Source organism: Dromiciops gliroides, chromosome 1, assembly GCF_019393635.1.
Source record: "Dromiciops gliroides isolate mDroGli1 chromosome 1, mDroGli1.pri, whole genome shotgun sequence".
In the NCBI taxonomy this organism is placed as follows: domain Eukaryota; kingdom Metazoa; phylum Chordata; class Mammalia; order Microbiotheria; family Microbiotheriidae; genus Dromiciops; species Dromiciops gliroides.
This window is the reverse complement of record NC_057861.1, coordinates 570,808,126-570,815,458: the sequence shown is the minus strand read 5'-3', so window position 1 is coordinate 570,815,458 and position 7,333 is coordinate 570,808,126. Positions and strand designations below refer to the sequence as shown.

Genomic DNA, 7,333 nt, shown 5'->3' with positions numbered 1-7,333 from the left:
GTATATTCTGCACTTTGTTAATCAAATACGAGAGACTCCAACTTTTATGAAAGACCTAGCCTGGAACTGGGCAAATAGAAGGAAAGGTGACTTAGGACGCTAGGGGGAAGAGAAAAGAGGACAAAGGGAATGGGAGACAAAGTAGCTCAGAATAAAAAAAAGGAAGTTTATTGCTTCTCTCAAGATGCTTTAAGGAAGTCACTGAAAATGAGGAAGCGAGGAGGATTGGTGCCTTGCAAGCTTGGAGCACAAAGTGACGAAAAGCATAGGGTGCTGCAGAAAGTTGTTGCGGTAGCGAGGCTTGTTCCTCTGTCTTAGACTTCTCTTTTGAGAACTCTTAGCCTCAGTACACTGGGCGAGAGAGCCTGCCACTGCCCGGAAACCGAGCGTGGAGCAGCTACAGTGCCATAAGCCCCTGGAGAATTCGAACTTTGAAACTGAAAGGCAGTACCTTCGAGAACCAATTCTCTTTACTTCCACTCTCCCCCGGCCACCCTAGAGAGCATCTAGTTGGTGGCTGGAAACTCCATTCCTCTCCGTTGGGCTTGCTCTCCTCCCATTCTTTCTCTACCTATAGTCAGGTAAGATTGATTCCTAGCCGCCTCTTCTAGGTCCCCACCTTTCCTCCTTGAGTTTGCTTTCCTAGTTGGTGTGGTGGCTGACGGTGGAGGGAGTTTGCTGCGGATGTTGGATTCAGTTTTAATTCCCCTTTCCCCGCACCCCTGGAAGCTGTTCTCCTCTTATCTCCCTAGGTTGGGTATATCGTTTTTTGTTTGTTTTTGAAGTCGGCATTTGTGTATACATAAAATAGATGCCTAAAAGTTTATTATTATTTTGAAGAGTCTGGATTGTGCAAAGGGGGGAAAAGTACCTGAAAGGGAAGTGTAGATGTAATCTTCCCTTACTCCCTACCCCCTCTCTCCTCAGGCATTTTCGTTTACGTAGCCTCGTGCTTTTATTCCTCGAAAAAATAATTTAAACAACTTTATAGTAATATATAGATTGTTCCGCATTGCCTTTAAAACTTACTACGGCTCAATTTACAGGAAAAGACAAAAACTTAATACACACAGGCAACAAGCATTCATTAAATACCATTCTTCTGCCAGGCTCTCTGCTATAGTCCGTGAATACGCAAACTTTAAAAATTTGTTTTTTTGTTTTCCCAATCCCTGTTCACACCCAAACGTTAATGCCTGGGAATTGGATTGTTCCATTGTGAAAGGCAGGGAGAAATTGAATGAGTAAAGGCAAATTTAGAAAAGAAATAAAATTGTGTAGTAGATAAGAGTGCTGGACTTCGAGTCAGGAAGATTTTAGACTTCAAATCTTCCTTCAGATGTTTTACAAGCTGTGTGACCTTGGACAGGACACATAATGCCTCTCCTTATCTGTAAATTGATAATTAATAATTAGCACCAACTACTCTGGGTTGTTGTGGGTACTAAATTAGATAGATACATAAAGAACTATGTAGATGCAAGTTACGGAATTGAAAATAAATTATAACTTGTCAATTTCCCCAAATCAGACGGAAAATTATGTAAATTTGTTATAGTGGAAATAGTATCTTATTAATGACTATTTGATACCTTCCCTCTTTCTATTAAGATGATAGTGGACTAATAAAGCAAGTTGACAGCACAATTTGAACATAAACATTGTATTTAATATTCTTTGGTAATAACATTTTATTAGAATTTAGTTCAATAGTTCACACAGAAACATAAAACCTAAAAGTCATTTATTTCTTCCATTTGAAGAAAGGAAGGACTTCTAATTTAGTTGTTAGATTAGAAACGTTAAAGCTTATGAATTATTCAAGTTGAGCTTGGCCTGACAAAAATAGTTTTAGTTTAAAGTAAAATAGCAAGGATAAGAGGGTTCCTTCCTTCCACAGTGCTGTAATATTTAATTGGAGGAGTTGAGATATCCAAAATACTGATGGTCAGAATTAGTACAATTTGAAAGTTCTTAAAGTTTGAATTTTTAAAATGAATTTGATCCCTGCTTGAGAATCCCACAACTTAAAAAAAAAACAAACCAAAAAAATTAACAAATAGGCCTCAACTATGTAAAAATTGAAAAATGTTAAAACTCTGTAAATTAAAATCCAGGACTTGTTTACATATTCATTGATTTTATCATGAAAATAAATAGAATTGATTGAACTGCTTCTGAATGGTATATACATACCTATAATATGTTTTAGAATCATTAAATGTACAATATTTTGCTTTTAAAGATTGGAATTAAAAAACTAATTACTTTTTTAGTATTAGGTGGTTTTGGAAAGTTGAAACAAATGAAAACTGAAATGGTTTGTTGAACCCTACCTTATTTTATTTGTAATGCCAATCAAAGATGGAAAAAAAAAATTCTAATGGAGTAGAAATAGATATTTCTATTGTACAATGCTATCTTTAATAAAAAAAATGTTGCAAAGTCAGGGTATGACAAATATTTTTATTCTTAGCATTGTCATAATGTGACTTGTATATTCTCAATTTCCCTCATAATTTCTTATTGACTTTTGTATTGTATGGAAATATTGGTGATTTTTGTAGACTTTTATTCTTTCTACTTTGTTAAAATTTATGTACTGATTCTTTTCTGCCATCTATGAATAAGGAATATATCATCTCCATTTTGATGATGTTTATATCTTTGATTCTGTTCTATTCTCTTATTCTTATGAAAAAAAGCATCTATAGAACAATTGCAAATAAAAGGTCAAGGGGTGTCCTTTATTTACTGCTATTCATATTGCAAAAACTCCTAGCTAGCATTTTTTCTGGGTACTTCATTTTAAAATATATGCTTTTGATTCTATTAAAGAAGGGCCTTTCTTAATTTTGAGGTTTTTCTTCATAAATACATCCAGTATTTTGTTTTCTGTATTTGTTTTTATTGTAGTTTATAAAATTAATTTTAATCTGAAAAAATTTCATCTCTGGTATGAATGCAACTTTGTCAAAGCAAATTATATTCTGAAAGTATTTCTGAAGTTTTCTTATAACTTTATTTAAAATTTTTGCACTAATGTTCACTACCAACATTGTTTCATAGTTCTTTCTCAGCTTTGTTTCTTGTCATAAAGATATTTGATTGTCTTTTGTCTTTCATTTTGAGAATAAAGCACAAATTAACTTTTGAAAACAGCACTAGATCTCTAAATTAATTAGGTGTCTTGCCATTGTATTAAATTGGCAAAAGTTAACCATGTGCTCATTTTATTTTATATCCTTTTATTTCTGTAAATAGTTTTTTATGGTAATATTCAAATAAACCGGTTTATTTGAAAATGCAGAGTTTAAAAAGAATTTATGAGAGCACAAATGCTTAATAGCATAGCTAGTATTTGCTTTTTGAATGTTTTTTACTTGTTAAATCCATCTGTCCCAGGATCTTTTTTTCTTGTTTTGGTAATTCATTTATGAGTTGCTCAATTTCCTGTCCTAACAGTGGGTTTTTTAAGAGTTCAATTTCTTTTTTTTTCTGTTAGCATAAAAGATATATATTTTTATAGATATCCATATCTTTGGGATTACCTTTTTTGTTGGCACAATTGAGTATAGCACTTTCTGATCATTCTTATTATTTTCTCCCTCTTGCAAATTCATCTTTTAATTTTAAAAAATGGTTAATTTGATATTCCTCCTTTTTTCTTAATTGCACTGTGTCAGTTTGTCAACATTTATTGCATTTTAAAAAAAAGCTATTAATGGGGCAGCTAGGTGGGGCAGTGGATAAAGCACTGATCCTGGATTCAGGAGGACCTGAGTTCAAATGTGACCTCAGACACTTGACACTAGCTTTGAGACCCAGGGCAAGTCACTTAACCCTCATTGCCCTGCCAAAAAAATTTTTTTTTAAAAAAGCTATTAACTTTATTCATTTCTGGAGTCTTTTAATTTTCAAGTTTATTACTCTTAATTTTTAGGGGTTTTAAAATATTTTGGGCTTCATAATTTGTGGAATCAAATTGTAATATCAGTTCATTGATCTATTCTTTTCCAATTTTTCAAAATAAATTTTTAAGGAGCATGGCCTTAACTTTCATCTCAAAAGTTTTGGTCTATTTTTTTTTTATTATCATTATCCATTATAATTATTGTTTCTTCTTTGAATCAATCATTATTTAGTATGTTATTTCTTTAGCTCCTCTTTTAATAATCTGTAAGAGAAGAATTTATTAGCTATCTCTTTACGTTTGTCTATGATTTCTTTATACCTGAACACATGATCAGGCTTTCTATAGATATCAAGGGGTCCCTGGGAAAGATGTATATTATTTTGCCTACTGTGTATATACCAGCACTGTGCTAGAGTTTTGGGGATTTAAGTAGAAAGAATGAAACAATTTCTACTTGAAATGAGCTTATATTTTAATGGAGGAGATGGCAAATACACACAAAAATATATATCACATAAATATAAAGTTAACAAATATGCAGAATAGTTAAATACCAAATAGTTTGATGGGAAGGGTACTAGTATTTTGGGGGGATCAAGAAAGCTTTCATGAAGAACGTGCTTGATCTATATCTTAAAGAAACCCAATAACTATGATACAGAGGTAGGAAAGGAGTCTATTCCAAGCATGTTGGACAAGCAGGCACTGAGGATGGAAGTAAACCATCTTGCATGAGGAAGAGAGAGAAGGCCAGTTTGGGTAGAGGACAGTGGGGGTAGGATATGGGAAGGGAGACTAGGAGTAATGTCTATTGAGGCTGGAGAGATAAATAGGTTCGGGACAGGTTGTGAAGGACTGGAAAATCCTAAATAGGAGAATTTATTTTTTGTCCTTGATAACTGCAATTTACTGAGAACTCACTGATCCTCACCTACTCCCCATTTCCAGGCCTGTCAATTCCAGACTCTTGTTTGTTTTATGACTCTCCCCCAAACAATCCCCTCCCAAAGATTCCCCACCTTACTCCCCAGACTTTAGGTTATTATTGTAAAAGGGTCCATTTACATGATTCTATTTGGAGTTAAGTAGCTTCTATATTTAACTCTAGGGCAGTCTCATCGTTCCCTCTTGTTCTGTTACCCCATATAAACCCTGTCCTCAGTTCCCATCTTTGGGTATTCCTAGCATTCTCCCTTTGAGATTTATAGCTCTTCTGCCCATATTAAAGACCTTATTTCTCCTATATTGATTGTTTCATTAATTTCCAGGTTAACATCCTCTGTGCAATAGGAAATCAGTGGAAATGATTGAATTAGAAATTTATGTTTAAGAAAAATTACTTTAGGTATATTGTGTGGAATTGACTGAAGCTGGGAGATTCTTGAGGCAGGAAGGAGCTTGTTTCAGTCATCTAGGTGAGAGGTGATCAGTGCCTAAAGTAATACAGTAGCTCTGTGAGTAGAGAAAGGCCATCAGATGAGAAAGTTATTGTGAAGGTAGAAATGACAATATTTGTCCGGTGATTGAATATGTAAGGTGAAGAGACAGGAGTTTAGGACAATGCTGAGGTTATAAACCAAAAGTCAGTCAAATCTAGTTCATCCAAAAGTTTGTTCAGCTGTATATTTTCCTTGTTATTTATCTTTCTGTTGAATTTATCCAATCCTAAAACAGGCATATTCAAATATTCTCCTATTATGAGTTAATATTCATATTTTTAAAATTTTTATTTTTATTTTCAGTTTCAAATGCTCTTCCTCCACTCCACCCCCATCCATTGAGAAGGCAAGAGATAGGAGTATCAGCACCATTTAGTTTTTTAAAATATGTTTAAGGGGGGCAGCTAGGTGGTGCAGTAGATGAAGCACTGGCCCTAGATTCAGGAGGACCTGAGTTCAAATTCGGCCTCAGACACTTGACACTCACTAGCTGTGTGACCTCGGGATTACCCCACAAAAAAAAATGTTTAATGTTAAATTTTCTTTATCTAGTACCTTTAAAATGGCTAGGTGGTGTGATAGAGACTAGACTTGGAGTCAGGAAGATTGGAGTTCAAATTTTGCCTCACCTAGCTCGCTGAGGTTCTCAGCCTCAGATTTCCCGATCTGTAAAAACGAAAATAATAACACCTACCAAATAGAGTGTAGTCAGGATAACGTGCTTTGAAAACCTTAAAGTAGTACTAAATGCCAATTTAAAAAAACATAAAACATATAAAATACATATATGTGTCATGGGGCGCAGAGCACCCCAGAATTTCTTTGGGGCACACCGAGGAATCTTCTCCTTGAGAAACTAAACCAGAGGACAGATAACGCCTAGAGGAACCAAATCGGACTGAGCTAGCTTGGGATTCCTACCCTTCATTCTGGTCTCCCTTATCCTGGGGAGATAAGTTTGGGTGTGGCTTCGGCCTTTGTGTTCTGAAGAGGGATCCATAGCCACCCCTCACCCAATTCCTTTAGTGGGGGATGGTCCTCTCTCACTAAAGGAACTTTTTCCTCTATAAAAGTACCTTCCGGTCTCCTGTTCGAGGAGATTTGGTACCTCTGAGCCATGTGCTTTATGCCAAATCTCCCCATGAAAAGTCCAAGGATTTCTTTCATGATTTCCCTCCCCCCACCCTTCCCTTGCTCCTAAATAAACTATCACCTTGTTCTAAGTTTTGTGTGCAAGAGGGTGTAATTCTTTAAAGAGGAATTCCCAAGAACCCCAACCCCAACCCGTACCCCATTTTCCCACCATATCATCTGGCGCCCCACGTTGGGTGCCAAATGATAAGGGGAAACTGATAGGAGAAAGCACGTGGGTCCTTAGGATTCCTCTGTAAAGAATTACACTCTCGCACAAGACCTAATCAGGAATAAGAGAACAGGTTTATTGGGGTACAAGAGAAACCGGCCGGGAGGAAGGTTTTGCTAGAACAAAACGCTTTCCCCCCAACTGACTTGTGGGGTGCCATTTTATAGGGTTTAGATGGGGGGTGGGTAAGAGTCTCTTATTGGGTGAGGGGCTGGTGGTCTTCCCGCGTTGCGCTGTGGTAGGAAGAATCCCTCGTGAGAGATCTGGTGGTGGGTGTCAACTTTGTCCTGATGGGTCTAAGCAGTCTGCTGATGGGCAGTTTCAGGTGGTCTTCTCCTGGATTACCTCATCCAGATGCTTAGGAGGACTGGAATGTGGGGTGATGGTCCTGGAGCATGCTCAGTTCAATCTGTGCCGCTTATCTCCGTTAGGTGAGTGTGTGTGTCCTTGATTGTGTTCAAGGAGAGGCCTACTTGATTTCAAGGGAAAACCCCTGAGGTTTCAAGGAAAAAGTTCCTTGAACCCCCCAGAGAATTGTTGGGGTGACCAGGGCCCATAATCCTCCCATGACATTTGTATATCGATACATATAGATAAAATATATATATATATATG

At 36.4% G+C, this 7,333-nt stretch overlaps 1 protein-coding gene across 2 annotated transcripts in view; it reads left to right on the top strand.

The window, feature by feature from the left end:
* Positions 1 to 342: 342 nt before the first annotated feature.
* Positions 343 to 7,333, top strand: part of SYK (spleen associated tyrosine kinase) — a 197,669-nt gene continuing 190,678 nt past the window's right edge. For both annotated transcript variants that reach the window (XM_043977547.1, XM_043977546.1), the window contains exon 1: positions 343 to 581. The gene's annotated coding sequence lies outside the window, so the exon portion shown is untranslated. The remainder of the gene's footprint in view (positions 582 to 7,333) is intronic.